The 20,488-nt window shown below is 34.8% G+C and overlaps 1 long non-coding RNA gene across 12 annotated transcripts in view; it reads left to right on the forward strand.

The window, feature by feature from the left end:
- The window catches only part of LOC141497619 (uncharacterized), a 160,705-nt gene extending 151,065 nt beyond the window's left edge, over positions 1-9,640 (forward strand). For 11 of the 12 annotated variants that reach the window (XR_012471376.1, XR_012471377.1, XR_012471373.1 and 8 more), the window contains one exon: positions 144-4,513. This is a non-coding gene — a long non-coding RNA (uncharacterized LOC141497619). Of the gene's footprint in view, positions 1-143; positions 4,514-7,105 lie in introns of those variants that run through there. The other variant, XR_012471375.1, reaches the window with a different exon arrangement.
- The last annotated feature ends 10,848 nt before the right edge of the window (positions 9,641-20,488 follow it).

Here is a 20,488-nt window from a genome sequence, read left to right on the forward strand (position 1 = left end):
AAGCCCTTTTCTAGCTTCGTTTTCCCCCTCATTTTTTTCCTAGAAAATCCCTACCTGCTAGTTCTCTGAGCTGCTAAATCCTATTATCTTTATTTTAATCCTAATGATTAATATGTGGTCTTTTCTCTGACTCTATTTCCCAGATTATCAGAGATTAGAAGCTGGAAAGAATCTTTTGGGGTTATGGACTCCAACCCCAGCATTGTAGACCAAAGGACATTGATTTATTTAAGTGACCTGCCCAGGACTGGAACGTCTCTTCCCAGAAAATCCTGTAAAGGTTTCCAAAGAGTCAGATGTGAGTGAAATGACTGTACAACAAAGAGTTAACAAGAGTATGTGCTAGGCAGTGTTGACCTCGGGTAAAATGATACCTGCCAACAAAGATTCACTAAGAGACATAGCTCTATGGAACCCACTTTCTCCCCAGACCCCTTTCCAGAAGTTCTCTGACCCCATTAATGTACACTTTCATCCAACTCTTTCTGCCTGTCTTAATCCCAAGGAAATGTTCTCTTCTTTCACTGGTCCCATATGATCATGGAGCCCCATGATTTTACTGAGGAGAAAACTGAGACTGACAGTGGTTCACTGACTTCTATCAAGTCAGCAGTAGGGCAGAATTTAAATGGAAAGTCTCAACAGAAAGTAAAATGCTATATGCACTGGTTTTCTTTTTTTCCTTTGTTTCTCTCTGACTTTATCTCTGTAATTTTGTGTCCCCTTCCCCCCCCTCCCCTTTCTCTTTGTTTTTCATTCTGTCTTTCCCTCTCTATTTCCGTCACTCTTTCCATCTCCCTTTCCTTCTCTCTCCATATTCCTCAAAAGTTTTCCTTTCCTTACCCTGATTCTCAGTCAGTAATAAGGGGATCTTTCCTTTTTCTGTCTATATTTTTCTGTCTCTTTTTCTTTCTATCTCTGTTTTGTCTTTCTTTGTTGAACTCTCTTATTTTCAGTCACTTATGCCTTTCTCTCCTTCCTCCTTAAAATCTTTTTTGCCCTGCCCTAATTCCTAATCATTAATCAATTATCTTTTCTATTTTCTTTATCTTCAATAAGATCACACATTTAGAGCTGGAAGAAATCTTAAAGGTCATAGAGTCCAACTCCATTATGCTCTAAAAGCAGAGACTTAAACCTTGTTACTGAATTGCTTGGAGTCAAACATTTATTAAATTTGTGAAATAGGATTTCAATGCAGGACTTCCAAGAACAATCCACTAAGAAACCTAGCTGTGTGATTCATACATTTCTCCTACTGGTCATCCCAGTGAATCCACTTCTGGACAGCTCTTCTCCTGCATACCTCATTTTCTATCCTCTAACCTCAGTCCTAAGAGAACAATCTCTTTTCTTTCTGGCAACCATAGATAGCATCATGGAACAGGAATTTCATTTGACACCATCAAGTCTAGCCCTGTAGGCTGGCTAAGGATAAAAGTGTGGCTGAGAATGATTAAGTGACTTATCAGAGTAACAGAACTTCTCTGCAGTTGATGTGGGGTTTAAATTCAATGAGACAAATCCATATATAGTATTCTATTCACTAGGACATCTAGTTAACTTCTGTGCTGGTCATTTCTTCCTCACCTGGGATCTCTTCTCTTTTCCTCATTTTCCTCCATCTTCCCTCTCCATCTTCTTCATAACACTTGTAGTTGTCTCTTTATGGGTATTCTATTCTCTGACTCTCTTGCTGTGTTTGCTTTCTTTATCATTTCTTTGTCATTCTATTTTAATCTTTTTATATCTCTCTGATTCTCTATATCTATCTCATAGCAGCATTTTCTATCTGTCTCTCTTTCTCAATAATTCAATCCCTCCCTTTTACTCTCTTTTTCCTCCTCAAAAGCTTATTTCCCATTCTTCTAATTGCCCTTATTAATATCTGTTCTATTCTTTGATTCTTCATCATCAATATATTCAAAGATTTAGGCCTAGAAAGAACCCACTGGGTCATATTCTAGGAGAGGTTGAAACACTATATCTGAAATGTCCAAGGTCCAACATTTAATAACCATGTGAAGCAGGAATTTGAACTCAAGTCATTCGGAATACTCAGAAGAGTCCACTAGGGGCCCTCATTCTTTCTCTCAACACCTTCCTCCACCCCTCCACAGTCCACATACTTAGGTTTCTTACAGAAAATTGCTTCTTTCTTCTTCCAATTTTCAGTTCCTGATTCTGTCCGACTATTTCTCTATTTCAAGCTTAATTACAAGTAGAAATTGTTTTCTTTCTTGGTCATTCAGAGGATCATAGAGATGGAGGATCATTTGAAAGCATCCAATCCAGGCCCATAAATCTGATGAGGAGAAAATTGAGTCTGGCAGTGATTACGTGACTTCTCCAGAATATCAGGGCAGGTCAATGACTAAGGTGTGATTTAAATTCAGAATCAACTTCAAGGACTCTCTTCTATCATTAGGAGACCCAGCTGGTTTGTTCTATACTTGCCAGATGACTTTTCCTCTGCATTGCTCCCACAACTGTAGTCTCATCTCTTCCTCATTTTCCTTCATAATGGTCAGTTTCCTCATTACTATTGCTCTTATCAGGTGGTCCTTGCTTTCCCCCTTCTTTCCTCTCTTTTCCTCCCTCTCCTTCTCTCTCATCTAACTCATTTTTCCTTACTCTACTTCTCACCCACTACTAACTGTTCTTTTTTATTTAACCTATCTTAACTATGTTCATAAGTTTAGAATTCAAAAGAGACCTTGGGACCTTTCATCCAACTCCATTTTAGTAAAACAACAGACTGATTTATACATACTAACTGAATTACCCATAGTAAAAGCTCCTTAAGAATGTTAATTAGGATGTTTACAAATCATTCAGACTTCCAAGATTTCCAAGGATTTTTATGCAGGGAACCAAGGGTATAGGGAGTGTCCAGATTTGTTTGCATGGTTTGCATTGTTAAGGGAATCTTCTTTCTTCCTTTATCAGATAACAATTTACTCTGATGCTTTTCTGCTGTCTCTTTTGTAACTAGTCTCCACTGATCCATCACTCTGCTTTGTAGCCAGTACCAGACAGTTTTGATGACTGATGCTTATAATGTAATTTTAGATCTGGTTGAATTTCTAATTTGATATTTAATTGGGGGGTTTTAATTTCTTAGATCTGGTTTAGATCTACACCTTCTTTTGCATTTTTTTCATTAAATTCCTTGATATTTTTGACTTCTTGTTTCTCCATATGAATTTAGTTAAAATTTTTTTTCTAGCTCATTAAAGTAATGTATTGGAAGTTTGATTGGTAAGGTAATAAATAAGTAGTTCAAGTTAGCTAGAATTGTCATTTTTTTATGTTAGCTCAGCCAATCCATGAGCACCTTATATTTTCCCAGTTATTTAAGTCTAATTTTATTTGAGTGAAAAGTGCTTTATAGTTGTTTTCATAGAGTTTCTGAGTCTGCCTTGGCAGGTAGACTCCCAAGTATTTTGTATTGTCTGAAATTATATTAAATGGGATTTCTCTTTCTAGTTCTTACTAACTGTATCTTGCTAGTAACATATAGAAATGATGAGGATTTATGTGGGTCTATTTCACATCCTTCTATTTTACTAGGATTGCTACTTCTAGTAGTTTTTAGATGACTTTTAGGGTGCTCAAGGTATACCATCTTGTCATCTGCAAAGACTGACAGTTTAATTACATCCTTCCCAATTGTAATTCCTTTAATTTCTTTTTATTTTCTTCTTGTTGAAGCCAACATTTCCAATACAATATTGAATAACAGTGGTGATAAAGGGCATCCTTGTTTCAACCCTGATCTTATTGGAATTGACTCTGGCTTATCTTATCCCCACTGCATATAATGCTTGCTGAAGGTTTCAAATAGATACCCTTAGTCATTCTAAAGAATAATCCATTAATTCCTATGGTCTCTAGTGATTTTAGTAGCATGTGTACTATATTTTTTCAAAGGCTTTTTCAGCATCTATTGATAGAGTCAATTATACTAACAGTTTTCATAATATTGAACCAACCCTGGGATAAATTCCTGGGATAAATCCTGCTTGGTCATAGTGTATTATACTAGTGATAAATTGCTGTAATCACTGTACAAGGTTTTATTTAAGATGTTTGTATCCATATTCATTATAGAGATTGGTCTATAATTTTCTTCCATTGTTTTGACTCTTCCTGGTTTAGTATCAGCACCATATGGTGTCATAGAAGGAATTAGGCAAAGTTCCTTCTTCACCCACTTTTTCAGAGAGTTTATATAGAATTGGAACCAATTGTTCCTTAAATGTTTGAAGGAATTCACTTGTGAATTCGTCTGGCCCTGGAGATTTTTTATTAGGGTGTTCAAAAATGGTCTGTTGAATTTAACTTTCTGAGAAAGGGTTATTTAGGTATTTAATTTCCTCTTCATTCAACCTGGGCAACTTATATTTTTGAAAATATTCATCCATTTCACTTAGATTATCAAATTTATTGGCATGCAGTTGGACAAAATATTTCTGAATAATTACTTTAATTTCATCCTCATTGGTGGCGAGTTAACCATTTTAATTTATGATACTAATAATTTTATATTCTTCTTTCCTTTTTGTTAAATTAATCAAAGATTTACCTATTTGATTTTTTTTTCATAAAAACAACTCTTTGTTTTATTTATTAGTCCAATAGTTTTCTTGTTTTTGATATTGTTAATTTTACCTTTAATACTTTGAATTTCTAATTTGGTATTTAATTGGGGGTTTTTAATTTCTTATTTCACTAAGTTTTTTAGTTGCAATCTTAGTTCATTGATTTCCTCTTTCTCTATTTTATTCATGTAAACATTTAAAGATATAAAATATTTCCTGACAACTGCCTTGGCTATTTTCCATAAGTTTTGGTATGTTGTCTCATTTATTGTCATTGTCTAGGGGTAAATCATTAATTTATTTGTAATTTTCTCTTTGATCCACTCATTCTTTCTTTTTTTTAGTTTTTGCAAGGCAGTGGAGTTAAGTGGCTTGGCCAAGGCCACACAGTTAGGTAATTATTAAGTGTTTGAGGCTGGATTTGAACTCAAGTACTCCTGACTCCAGGGCTGGTGCTCTAATCCACTGTGGTACCATGTACTATAGGAAAAAAATATTCCTTTCTAGTCAATTCAGTTTTCTCCAAAGGTCTATCATGTCTAGTTTTTCTAACATTCTATTTACCTCCTTAACTTCCTTCTTGTTTATTTTTTATATCTAGTTTATAGAGCATTAGGCTGAGGTCTCCCACCAGTAGAGTTTTGCTTTCTATGTCTTTTTGTAATTCATTCAACTTCTCCTCTAAGAATCTGGATGCTATACCAATTGTGACATTCATATTTAGTATTGAAATTGCTTCCTTGTCTACAGCACCTTTTGGGAAGATTTTGTTTCCTTCTTTATCTCTTTTAATGAGGTTGATTTTTGCAGCTGCTTTGTCTGAGGTAAGGACTGCTACTCCTGCCTTTTTCACTTCACCTGAAATATAATATATTCTGCTCCAAACTTGTACCTTTAGTTTATATATATATCTCTCTGCTTCAAAAGCATATTATAGGATTCTTGTTTTTAATCCACTGCTACTCACTTACTTTTTATGGCAGAGTTCATCCCATTCACATTCCACATCATAATTAATAACTCGTTATTGCCCTCCATGCTATCTACCCTCTGTTTCTATTTTTCACTTTTATTCACCTTATCCATATTTTCCAGTATTTTTCGTCTGAATACCACCTCCTTCAGTATTTTTACCCCCTTATATACAACCCCCCTCCCCTTTCCTTCTTCTTTCCCTTTTTCCCTTCTGCCTTCCCTTCCTTCTGTTTGCTCCTCTTTTCCTCCCCCTTCCCTCCTTTCCCCTTTTAATACTTGAAAGGTAAGGTAAGTTTCTTAACTTAATTGAGTCTGTATATGTTACTCCTTCTTTGAGCCAAATCTGATGATAGTAATATTCAGGTAGTTCCAACCTCCTCCCCTCTTGCCCTCTATTGCAGTAGGTCCTTTGTACCTCTTTAGGTAATATAATTTACATCATTCAATCTTCCCCAACCTCCCATTTCTTTACTGTATTCCTTTTTTAAAGAAGAATTATTTTTAAATCATTTTATTAGAGTCAAGGACAAATCATGAGTGTCCATTACTTCTGTCTAAGTATATTCTCTCTACTAGAATTACAATGCTCAAGAGTTATGAGAATCTTTCTCCCAGGTGGGGATGTAGCCTGTTTCATCTTATTGGATAATAGTTTTTTTCTTTTTCCTTTTTTCCCTTTTCATGTATCTCTTGCATTTCCTGTGTGAAGTCCAATTTTCTATTTAGCTATGGTCTTTTCATCAGAAAAAGTTGGAAGTCTCCTATTTCATTAAATGTCCTGAGAAGGCTCAGTTTTGCAGGAAAATGAATTTGTCACTGTATTCCAAGCTCCTGTGCTTTTTGGAATATTGGTTTTTAGACCATTAAATCTCTTAATGTTGTTGCAGCCAGGTCCTGTGTAATCCTTACTGTGACTCCTTGGTACCAAAATTAATTCTTTCTGCCTCCTTGCAGGATTTGCTCTTTTATGTGAAAGCTCTGGAATTTTGCCACTATATTCCTTGGAGTTTTCATTTTGGGATCCCTTTCTGGAAGGGAATAATGTATTCATTCATTAACTCTTTTGCCCTCTGGTTCTATGAAATCAGGGCAATTTTCCTTCACTACATCCTGAAGGATTGATTCTGGCTTTTTTTATCCCCAATGTTTTCAAGAAACTCAATGATTCTTAAGTTGTCTCTCCTGGATATATTCTCTACATCATTATTTTACATTTTGCATGCCAATGAGATATTTTCCATTTTCTTCTATTTGGGGTGGGGGTGGGGGGTTCTTTGGTTTTGTTTAACAGATTCTTGGTGAATCATGAAGTCATTAGTTTCCACGGAGTCCAATATTCTTTTAGAGAAGAATTTTGTTCACTTACCTTTTACAGTTCCTTTTCCAATCAGTCAATTCTTTTTTTGAAGGAGTTTTCCAATTGCCCAGTTCTGATTTTGAGAGAATTATATTCTTTTTGCACTTGTCAATTGTATTTTTGAAGGATTTGTTTTCTTGTTGAAAGATGTTAATTTTCTCTTGCAAAGTGTCAATTTTCTCAACTGGAAACAAAGGGACTCCATCGTAAACATGGACTCTCGTGGCCTTGGTTTTCCAGGACAACCAAGCTGACTGTACCAATGTCTAGCATCCATGCTAGAGATCTCCCGCCTGTTGTGCTAGAACTCACCATCCCAGAATAACCTGGAAGCACTTCCATGAACTGAATTATAGAGAAATGAGGAGAATCAGGAGAATTTTTTACATAGTGATAGTAGTATTATAAGATGATCAATTGCAAATTTACAACAATATAAGACAATTTCAAAGGAGCCATGATGAAAAATATTAACCATTCCTAAAAGAAAGAACTCATGGTGCCTAAATTCAAATTAAAGCATACCATTTTTAATTTATTTATTTTTATTGTTTTTCTTTTGATCTGTGTTTTCTTCTATAAGATGACAGACTGGTATGAATGACTAAACATTTTCAAATTTCTTGCCTTCTGAATTAGGTGGGTGAGGAGGAAGGAAGCAAGAATTTGAAACTCACAATTTCAAAATTGAATGTTAAAATTATTTTTACATGGAATTAGGGAAAATTATAATACTAAGTAAAAATAGAAAAATATCACAGAAATTAAGATATGTCAGAACTTTAAGATACAACTTTTCCTACCAAACCAGAACTTGGAACAAAAGTTGTCAAGCATGGGAGAAACAATCATTGAAAATATGTTCAACAAAGTAATCAATATATTAATATTCATCTACAGTGAAGACTAATCATCAGTCAAATTCTAGAATCCTTCTTCCCATCCAAGTGAAAGGTCCAGATGTTATTCAACAATGTAGTTTTCTCTGATTTCATTGAAGGACAATACTTATTTGGAGAGAATAATTTAGATGTCTTTGATTAAAAAACAATTTCAGAAATTTAAACTGATAACTTATATACTATAAGTGTTTTGGGACTTACTCCACAGTCAGATGAGAACAAATAATACTGATATTACTAAAAGCAGGTAACTACTTATTCCCTACCATTCTCACAGAAAACAAGTCAAAATAAATATGTATTCTAGAAAGCCAGCAGAGAAACATTTGTAGAATTGACTTGTTTAATCTAGCAAACATACACTTTGTGGGCAACAGACTATGGCAATACAATTCATATTTCCCAAGCAGGGAAAATTAAATTAAAGAGAAAGAAAACATGTAGCATAAGAATTAGAAGAGGAGAAAAAAAAGGAGGAGAATAAAGGAAAAAGAGAAAAACATGTTTTCACACTCAAATATCATAAACAATTGGTTGTGCCCATAGTTATAAAGAATTATTTATTTAAATCATTTAATACTTCCAAAAATTGGTAAGGGTTTTTTTGTGGATTGGACTGATGACATTATTCTTTTCAGTTAAAATAATATGCTAAGTGTATGCTGCACTTTTACATGAAAACAACAACAATAAATATTTATCATCTAAAGTTTTAAAACTGTTTCATGTCTCTCATCTCATATAATCTTCACAATCACCCTGTGGGATAGGAGTTAATGTTATTACTAGTTCAGAAATGAAAAGGAGAATGATAACAAAAACTGTTGTTTTGGATGGGGTCCTAAAATAAGATATGAAGGAAAACTTTTATTGCAGAAGTTTTAGATGATCAGAGCTTGAAAATACAAATTTTCACAGGCAATGGGATCTTAAAACACAAGATGTTAGGCGTGGCAATAGACATAAGGAAGAGAAGATCAGATCTGAGAAAAAGAGATAAAAGTACTAGGAGAATCCTTTCAACATAGAGGATTAGAACTAGGAATGGCTTTAACATCACAGAATTTCAAGCATTTATAAACCTGTTTAAAGTTGGCAAAGTGCTTGACAAATAAGATCTAATTTTATCTTTACATTATAGCATTGAAAGCAATTCTACTATCACCAATGCATCAGGAAACTGAGACAAAAAGAAGCAAAGAGGTCTGATTTGAACTCAGGTTGAAAAATTTCCGATTCCGGATCTAGGATTCTAAACCCTATACCTCCTAGGTGCCTATTAGCAAATCTGAGGGAGTAATTGTTTAGTCATGCACTGACTCTGAATGACTTGCCCAAGGTCATACAGACAGTAAATTTCTGAGGAAAGTTTTGAATGTAGGAAGATGGGTCTTCATGACTTCAGGCCAGGAATTCAATCCACTGTGCCTCCTATTGACCTAATGAGAGAATTCATAGTAAACAAGAAACCATCAGAAAGAGTTTAAAAAGATTAATAATGATAATTTGTGTCTTCTCTTTTCCATGGGCAGGGATGGGATACTTCAGAAAACATCAGTCCAAAATATTTATAATAAAAACTTTATTTCATTTGTTTAGGTGTACTCCAGGGCCAGTACTCTATACACTTTGCCACATAACTACCCCTAAAAACTTTATTTCAATAAAATTTCCATCACCTCCTTATTGTAAATTAAAACTTAGATCCTATAACACAAAGCCCAGGAGAGAAGATGAAAACCAGGTGACTAAAAGAAAAACATGGATCAAAAATGTAATTCCCTGTAGTGTTATAATCAGGGAAGACAATTACTTATGTTATTATGATCAGTAATGCACGCAGAAGAGTTTCAAAAAGTAAAGTTTTAGGGTAACGAGGTTTGAAAGAACTCACATTTATCTTTTTTGAATTGCTAAAATATTATATATAGGCAGCGATTAAATGAAAATCATTTTCAGGGCAGCTAGGTAGCACAGTGGATAGAGCACCGGCCCTGGAGTCAGGAGTACCTGAGTTCAAATCTGGCCTCAGAAACATAATAATAATTACCTAGCTGTGTGGCCTTGGGCAAGTCACTTAACTCCATTTGCCTGGCAAAAAAAAAAACTGTAAAAAAACATTTTTAAAAATCTAAACAGAAACAACAGCCTAGAAGGTCAAATTAGGGTAGGGTTTGAGATGAGAGATGATCAAGGCCGTTAAAGTACTTGGAATGTAGAATGTCTAGTCAGTAAGACAACACAGAGAATAGTGTTAATCCTGGCAGGGCATTTGGAAAAAGAGACATCAGTGAGAGGAGAGCCCTTACAACATATAAAGATCAGACGGAAGAGAAGTTGGAATGACACAGAATGTTGAGGATTCAAGACCAATCATGCTATAGAAACTAGGGTGCATTTATTAAGACCTTTAAGGTGGGGAACCCACTTGTGGAATATTATCTCCTGTGAACTTTACTCCCAGTTGCTATGGTAGGGTTGATTATCACTCTCATTGGAGAGGAGAGGAAAGAAAGGCAAGGCAGGCTTAAGAGACTCCCCCAGGATTACAGTCCTAGGAATTGTCAAAGATCACAATTGAACTCAGCTGTTTCTGACTCTAGGCCCAGGCTTCTAAGAATTATGTCAGCTTGTTGCCCATCTTGATTCATTGGACCTTGCACACCAAAACTGTCAGAACCTCAGTTTTCTTTCTAAATAAGTACAATAACATTAACCAAAATGCTGTTAGGATCAAATGAGACACTGCATATAATATAAAGTTCCTTTACCCTTTCTTGGTGTTGACCTAAACAGAAGACAAGGATAACTCTATGAAGGGAAAAATGAACATAAACACCCCTTAAGGGTCCATTTGCTCACTGAAAAGAACACTGCTTATAAGTGAGGTATCTATAGCTGTGATGAAATTCTACTTCTTATACCTTGCACCTATGTGCCCTTGGGCCAGTCACTTTCCCTCCTGCTGTCTCAGTCTGCTCAGTCATAGAATGATTGTGGTTGAATTAAATGGCCTGTGAGGATATTTGCAGTTCTGATGCCAGGATTTTCTGACCAGGCTAAGTTAAGCCTGGAGGATAGCCACTGAGGGCTGACCAGTCTTTGGGCACATTAATTCCTAAAGCAGCTATGAGATGTTGCTGGGGTTATTTAGTTACAATTGCTACCAATAATGTATCTTGGCATTGTAAAAAATGGCTAATGTTTCTTTAATTGACAGTCTGATCTTCCTTTCAACTATATTGTTAAGACTTGAACCCTAGACTGAGTCTACCTAAGTGCCCCACCCACCCGTGGAGGGATAGGGGATAGACAGGAGAGCCCAAGTGCTTAAGCCTTAAAGGAAAAGAGACCCCTCCACAGGTGGGATATGTGATTTGGAAAGCAAATATATACATACATATTAGATCCAGGTGTTAATAGACTTGTTTATTGAAAGGAAATCATGTTTAATGAATATCTACTGGCCATGTGGCCTGAGTGATGACTCTCTTTGTTTTTAAAATTTCTGAATTAGAGGATTTTTAATGTTGTAACATTCTGACAAAATTTGTACAGAATGAGAGGAATTAAATAACCTAGATTTTTAAATTAGTTTGGGATTATAAAATATTTTCAAACTATTGTAACTACTGCAAGGAGTTATGTGTTTGGGTATTTTTAAACTCTATTGTAACACCATAGGATTAAAGAAAAGTTGTATTGTATTACTAAGAAGAGAAATACCTGGGTTATCAGGGACGTTTACTGATTTCTTTTTGGAAAAAGCTCTAATTGTTTTTAATGTTAAGCCTAATAATGCTAACAGTTATATTTTAATTTTGGATACAACTTTTGGAATGTGAGTGCTGGATTCCCTCTATAAGGTACTCTAAAGTTTTTATCAAACTAAACGGTTGAGAAGTTTAGTTGTAATTGCATTGGTTTAAATGTATCATATATGGGATTGGATTATGTGCATTTGGGTAAACAGACAAAAGTGTAAAGATCGTGGGATATTCATTTTGCTCTTGTTCTAAGGGAAATGAGTTGTTTAAATAGGAATCTTATGATTAATTTATCCCTTTTGTATGGCAACTTATTGATGAATAAGATTTTTTTTTATCAGTTATGTGATATTCTTTTGTAACTGCAAAGAGATTATATTTGCTATATTTAGTTATCTATTGTGAATATGTTATTTAAATATGGTATTGATAGAGCCTGGGATTAATTTGAAGAAGTATAACCCTTTCTCAGATAGATCTGTGGGTTCATGAATAATGTAATAATGAAATGATTGCTTTGTACAATCTAGTCATATGTGTGTTACACTGTTACTCTTATTGCCGTTTTGTTACATTGAAGCTACTTATGGTGGTCTAATGGTTTTAAAGAATTCTGAAAAGTAATTCCTATGCTAGGGCGTAGCTAGGTGGTGCAGTCGATAGAGCACTAGCCCTGGAGTCAGGAGACTTGAGTTCAAATCAGGCTTCACTTAATGATTATCTAGCTGTGTGACCTTGGGCAAGTCACTTAACCCCAATTGCCTTGCCAAAACAAAAATAATGATTTGTAAGTTGAGGATGGCTAGTAGGTAAACAAGTTTATGGATGTAAGTTTCTAACTATATATGTGAATTGGGAATATTTTAGGTCTACTTATATATTCCAAAGCAGTGGTTGCTTTGAAGCAAAAGCATGCAATATGAGAAAGATAAACACAAAATAATTTGAGATTTCTCTACGCAATCTCCTGGAAAAAAAGAGGCATGTATTTATTAGGAAAAACAGGCTAGAAGGAGGTTTTTCTCTAGCCAAGGGGAATCTGATATGCCATCTTTATATAGAAGAGTGGATATTATTTCACACAAAGGGATATCTCTAGTAAGAAGTAGGAGATGAGACCTTTAGGGCCGGTCATAGTTAGAAAGACCTAGGAAGGATATCAGAGCTTTAGGTAGGGGTTTCATTAATTGGGACTCCATTAAGATTATAAGTGGAAATTAGTGAATTGTATTCACTGGAAGTTCTAATTAGGTAAAACATCTATTTTAGATCATGGGACTTTTAAGTAATTTTCTCTTATGTCACATACCAGGATGGTCAAAAAAAAAAAAAAGAAATATTACTGGGCAAATGTCATGTTCTTGAGGCCAAGGATGTCATTTGGCTGAAGATGTTAGGTGGTAGGGATGTGCAGCCAAAGGGGTGGCTTCTCAATATAACTGGGGTTGGACCACTTTGACTTGATTTTCCCAAAATTACATTTGGATAATGTCTCATCTGTAAGAATAAATCTGTCCTAAGACATTTGACTTATCCACGTGATCTCTGCCTGTACACTGACATTCAATACTTAAATATATGACAGAATTTTTCTTTAATATCCTGGATCATTATAGTTACTAAGCAAACCAGAAAAAGAAGTTTTAAGTGAGTTAGATGTAATAGACAGAGAAAGGTTAGGTGTGTTAGGTGCCTGGCCCTGAAACCTGCTATCAACTACATGTTAAGGTGGGAAGTAAGTTTCCTTAGTTTTTGTGTTAGGGGGAGGGGATATTTAGATAAGAGGAATGGGAAATTATTAGGATAATTGCAGTTTCAAGTTCAAGTTTAAGAAAAGGAGTACAAGTTAGATAAGTATACTAGGAAAAGAAAAATATGGGAATATTTGGGAAAAGATTCATTTTGGTTAAGGATGTTTGAGTCATTATTGTAATGAGAGCAAAGGTTAAAATTGCTTTATTTTAAACCAGATGCTGAGTACTCTTAGAACAAAGATGACTGTTGAATGTGTGTGTTACAAACTTGAGTCAATGTGATCATTTTCATTGGGAGTTTGCTCATATAGTAAAATATTAATGGAAGTTTGTTTTAAAAGTGAAGCTTATGTGTCAATATGGCAATGAGGCAAAATGTAAATTGTAATAAGGTTCAGAATCTCATTGTTTTGTGATGGAAACATGCGTTTTGATCTGAATAAGATATTAAGCAGTTTCTCTACCAGAAAACAAGGTCTCAACGAGTCATCTGAGCTGGAGAGGACTTTTTAGGAACAGGTGCAGGACATCGGATGTCTCCAGGGGGAGAAGAGAAGAGAAGACAGGAGAGACACTGGACCACTTCAACTCCACCATCTCTTACCTATATGTACATTGTTTATCTGTAACTTCCCCTTGATTCTGTAAGTGTGACACCCCTAAATATGTCCTCCTTATGGAAAGGAGGAGGGGAGGGAGAATGAAAATGTTCGCCATTGAGAGAGAAAGAGGGACATTATTGGGTGGCATGAGTCTACATGAGTCCTATCTCTGATTTAGACAGTGGGGTATTAGTGAAGGTAGGAGGAGAATCTATGTGACAGAAGTCAATGCCCAGTCTTTTGGTGTGGCTAACTGTTGGATCTGAGGTAGTCTGCAGCAGTTTGAGAATTGGCCTTGGGTGGCAATACACCTCAGTGAGGCCTAGATTCTCAGTCCCTGGTTAGAGGTGCACTGTGGCACAGGATTCTGATCCAGAGGAGGGAGACACCAGTGGTATATGACTGAGACAGTTCATGGTGACTATTGTTTATAACTGACTGGCCAGAATATTTTCCTGGGGAGTAGAATATGTCTGAATATTTCCAGAAGTGGGGTGCATATATTCTGGATTGTACAATTTAGAGATAGGTGGCCTCAGACTCATGTGAGATTAATGATGTTACCGGTATGCCTTTTAAAGATGCACAAACTGGGACATTTGTTAAAGGAAACTGATTATGAGTTAGTATGGATTTGCAAGGAAAGTGCTGAAACGGACATTTGCAAGAAAAATAATTTAAGGAACATCACTAGGTATATTACTTGCCATCCCAGCTAGCTAGTTTCCTACCCAAGGGCTTTTCCTTTGGTATTTGATAGGGAGAGGTCTCTTCTCTCCATCCCAGTTGCCTTTTTTGACCCCTTGGCCTCCCATCTAGGATCTTCCCTTTCTGGAATTATCTAGAATGAGGACTTCTAAGTCTTGAAAAGTAAAAACCAAAGTTTCCATACTTTGAAGACACAACTATATGAAACTAATATGATTCTGATACCTAAACCAGGAAGAGTTAAAAGAGAGAAGGAAAAATATAGACCTATCACCATGATAAATATAGATGCAAAAATATTAAATAAAATCTTAGCAAAATGATTACAACAAGTTATCACTAGGATAATACATTTTGACCAAGTAATATTCATCCCAGGAATGCAGGATTGGTTCAATATTAGAAAACTGTTAGTATAATCAATTATATCAACAACAATGTTATCAGAAATTATATGATCATATCAATAGATGCTGAAAAAGCTTTTGAGAATATACAGCATCCATTCCTACTAAAAACACTAGAGAGTGTAGGAATAAATGGACTGTTCCTTAGAATAATAAGCAATATCTATTTGAAACCATCAACAAGCATTATATTCAATGGGGAGAGGCTAGAGTCATTCCCAATAAGACCAGGGGTGAAAAAAAGATGCCCATTATCACCACTACTATTCAATATTATGTTAGAAATGCTAGCTATAACAATTAGAGAAAAAGAAATTGAAAGAATTAGAATTGGGAAGGAAGAAACAAAACTCTCACTCTTTACAGATAACATTATGGTATGCCTAGATAATCCTAAAAACTCACCAAGCAAACTACTAGAAATAATTAGCAACTTTAGAAAAGTCACAGGATATAAAGTAAAACCTCATAAATCCTCACCTTTTCTATATATTACTAGCAAGATACAGTAGCAAGAGCTCAAAAGAGATATCCCATTCAACATAACTTGAGACAATATGAAATATTTAGGAATCTACCTGCCAAGGCAGACTCAGAAACTTTATGAAAGCAACTACAAAGTAATAAAAATGACAATTCTATCTAAATTAAACTACTTGTTTCATTCCCTACCAATCAAAATACCAAAAAAATATAACGCATTAAGAATGTAAGTAAATTTATATGGAGAAATAAAAAGTCAAGAAGATTTAATGAAAAAAGTGCAAACAAAAGTGGCCTAGCCCTACCTGATCTAAAAGCATATTATAAAGCATCCATCATCAAAACTGTCTGGTATTGGCTGAAAAATAGAATGATAGATCAGTGGAGTAGCCTAGGTACAAGAGATATAGCATGAAATGATTATAATGATCTGCTGTTTGTTAAACTCCAAGAATCCAACTTCTGGGATAAAAACTCTTCTTGATAAAACCCGTTGGGAAAATTGGAATTTAGTGTGGCAGAAACTTAGATTAGACCAACACCTCATACTCTATGCCCTGATAACATCCAAATGGATACAGGATTTAGACATAAGGCAACATTATAAGAAAACTATAAGGAATAGTTTTCCTGTCACATTTATGGAAAGGGAACCAGTTTATAACCAATGAAGAGATGGAGAACGTCATTAAAAACAAACTAGATAATTTTGATTACATTAAATTAAAAAGCTTTTGCTCAGAAAATATGACTGTAACTGAGATCAAAAGAAATGTAAAAAATTGGGAAACAATTTTTACAACTAGTATTTCTGAGAAAGGATTCATTTATAAAATATAGAGAATGGATTCAAATTTATAAAACAAAAACAAGTCATTCCCCAATTGACAAATGGTCAAAGGATGTGCAGAGACAATTTTCAGTTGAGGAAATCAATGCCATCCATAGTCATATGAAAAATTGCTCTAAATAATTACTGATTAGAGAAATGCAAATTAAAGCATCTCTGAGGCACAGCTCTCAGACTGGTCAACATGACCAGAAAGGACAATGATCAATATTGGAAGGGATGTGGGAAATCTGGGACACTAATGCATTGTTGGTGGAGCTGTGAACTCATCCAGCCTGTCTGGAGAGCAATTTGGAATTACACCCAAAATACAATAAAAATGTGCATACCCTTTGATCCAGCAATGCCAATACTGGGTATATACCCTGAAGAGATCATGAAAAAGGATAAAAACATCACTTGTACAAAAATATTCATAGCAACCCTGTTTGTGGTGGCAAAATTTGGAAATTGAGTGAATGTATAGTAATCAGGGAATGGCTGAATATTTTGTGTTATGTGTATATTATGGAACACTATTATTCTATTAGAAATCAGAAGATATGGGAATTCAGAAAAGCCTGGAAGGATTTGCATGAACTGATGCCGAATGGTATGAACAGAACCAGAAGAATATTGTAGAACTTAACAGCTACATGGGGATGATGATCAGCTTTAATGGACCTGCTCATTTCATCAGTGCAACAATCAGGGGCAATTTTAGGGTATCTGTGATGGAGAATACAATCTATATCCAAATAAAGAATTGTGGAGTTTAAACAAGGACCAATGACTACTATCCTTAATTTAAATTTGAAAAAATCTTATGTAATTTTGCTCTCTCTCAAATATATATATATATATGTATATATGTATATATACGCATACATATATGATTTCTCTCTCAACAAATTCAATTTTGAACAATGTATAGCATGGAAACAATGTAAAGACTGTCATACTGCCTTCTATGGAGGGAAGAAACAAAATTGGGAACATTGTAAAAGTAAAAAAAATACAGTATAAAAGATATGTATGTAACAATACTAAACTGACTATTCACCACCTTGGGGGGAGGGCAAAGAGAGGATGGAAGAAAATTTTGTAACTTGAGTTTATGTATGTGAATATAGATGAAACAAACAAAATAAAAAAAATAAATAAATGACTAAACACAATTCCTGGAGGACTCATGATGAATCATATTATTTGTCTCCAGATAAATCACGGCAGTAAATTCAAAGTTGCAGTATTTGTTTTGTTTACTATACATGTTTCTATGGGTTTTGCTATTCTTTATTTCACAGTGAATGGGAGAAGAGAGGTGGTATATATGAGGAAATCATAGGAGATATAGAAAATATATCTGAAAATGAATTTAATGCCAAAAGCGAAGAAGTCATTATTCACAATTAGCTATTATGCCTAAAGTTCTATCAAGAGAACTTCTTCCATTAAAATGTAATCAATGTAAATGGATAGGATAATAAGTGTTTCCATGTCTGACTTCCATGATGTGTTTCCCTGTCTGACATTCTATGATCTAAGGATCATATTTGACATTCAAAGTTTGAAAACTCTTCAAAATATGATATGCCATGTCCTCAGATCTCTTCCAGTTCTAATATTGCTGATTTCTAGAGACCTTGAATCCAGACAAGAGCTTGTGTAGTTTGAAAAAGCATACTGGGATAGTATGCCAAGATGAACCACTTAGCTACAGAGTCTCTTCTCTATATAAAATCGATTGGACAGAGAACATTGCCACAATTTCTAAAGTCACTATACTCTACCTGTTGTTATTGGGACTATGTTCACCCTCAGCATCTGAATGGGAATTTACTCTCACAGAACCCAAACCAAAATGTTTCTCTAACAAGGAAGATGACTTAGTAGCCACAGAAAAAATAGTCACGAATAAAATCACATCTTCTCCATACATTTTATTTTAATTCCCTGAGGTTATGAAAGAAGTTATAAAAATGAGCATATAAATAGTTTCTAGAGGACAGAATGGGAAAAAACTGATTTCTGTAGAGGAAAGCATTGGATAGTGACTATACATCTTAGGTGCAAAAACTTCCTCACATAACAAACTATCACCATGGGACAGCCAAGACCTTTTATGAACATCTCAGAAGATACAAATAGATCCTAAATTCACAAACAGAAGACCTGAAAAAATATATAATGGAGAAGTGATTCAAGTCTCACGATAGTAAAAGAAAATCTTCAAATACAAAAAATCTGTATTTAAAATTTCAAGAAATCACAGATGACAATTGACTACACCTGCATGAACCCAAGAGTGACATGAAAGAAAAGTAAAACACATTTGTTAGCTGCTCACAGAAATTCTGTATTTTAAACTTCAAAAAATTTCTTAACCAAAATCCAAAGCTTCTACTTCAAACATAAAATGCAGAAAAAAAAGAAAGGAAGAGTACATATAACAATGTCCCACAGTATCACTCAGGATAAGATGGTTAGCACTGTTGAGAACAAGTGAGATAAGGAGATAATATTCTAGAAGATAAAATCTAAAGCAAAACACCCCATTGTCACTGAGATAGCACAGCAGAGTATAGTATTCCCAGGAAAAATGTAACATTCATGAATGAAATGGAGTAAGTTTTATTAATTGCCTGCTCTGTGCTGGGTATTGGGCAAGCACATTTCAAATATTTTCCCATTCAGTCTTAACAACCTTGTGAAACAGCTGTTATTATAGAAGAGAATGAATAGTGTCAAATATTCACAGTGAGTAGATACTGAGAATTTTAAACATTGGAGTCATGGAGAATATGGGAAAATGCATGATTCTGAGCATATAGAAAGGATTATGTGATAAAGTATTCATGGTCTAATACGGGAGAAAACCCAATGTCCCCTCAGAACAAATAATATGGAGAACTTGATATCAATATTTATTACATTTTCATTACATTAATAAACAGAAAATAAGGAAGAGAAAGAGATAGTCTAGGGGAGAAAGAGGAAAGAAGGAGCAGCTTACTATTTCACATAATAAAGGGGAGTAAAAATAGTAGACAAATCTGAAATAAGCAGACTGCAATCATTCTTTATCTGAAATAAGGGTATTAAATGCATATACATGTACAAAAATGCCCTCAAACTGAATTTGGTGTTGGCATACATGAAATTCAGGCACTTTCTATCAGTTCCTTGGTGTTCATATATTGCATTTTTCTTGCTAGATATTTGTCTAGCAGAATGTCATGTTTATCTACTGCCAAGTAAGATAATGATTCTACTAGAAAGATGCAAACCATTAATTAGCAGGAAAGTCCCTTTAAGTCACCTGCAACTGCCAACAGAATTTAAATACAAAACACTTTAGGCCTTTTGGACTTTTAATTTCTCAAAGCCATCCTTGAGTGTATGTTGTTTTTTTCCCCAGATGTCTGGCATTCCTTCCAGCACTGCTGTCTCAGTTCTTTACTGCTATTAGAGAAGAAGGGAGTTATAGAAATATGAACAGGAGAGAGCATCTAAGATGGGAGAGTAGCAGGGCAAAGAACAGACACACAGCCTCACAAACGCACCCCAAAGACTCTTTACACTATGTTACTTCCCTACCTTCCCTAGAAATAGATATGGTTTAGTCAACAAGAAATATTAAATCAAAAGCAAAGTATTTTTTAAATACATGAAAGCATTTGGTATCTCACAGTAAAACACATCTCACCTGATCTGGAAAACAGATCAAAGACAGATAGTAAAAGGATAAACAAACTGTATACAAACCATGACTAATAACTGAATAAGATGTTTCCAGGAATCTTACATCTGCTCAGATATCTTGAAATCATAGTATTAAAGAGAAATAAAAATAATTCATCAATCACCTTTTGAATGAAACCTCTAAATCAAAATCTCAGGAGCATTTTAATATAAATCCAAAGTTGTCCTAAAGCACAAGTCTATCCATGTTATTCCCCCTCCTCAATCAACTCCAGTGCCTATATACACTTCAAGTATTAAATGCAATATGCTCTCTGTTTGGCATTCAATGCCCACTGTAACCAAGCAGCCTGCTATATTTCCTATCTCCTTATACCTTACTGCCTTCCTCTAGT

The sequence above is a fragment of the Macrotis lagotis genome, chromosome X (assembly GCF_037893015.1).
Source record: "Macrotis lagotis isolate mMagLag1 chromosome X, bilby.v1.9.chrom.fasta, whole genome shotgun sequence".
NCBI lineage: Eukaryota > Metazoa > Chordata > Mammalia > Peramelemorphia > Peramelidae > Macrotis > Macrotis lagotis.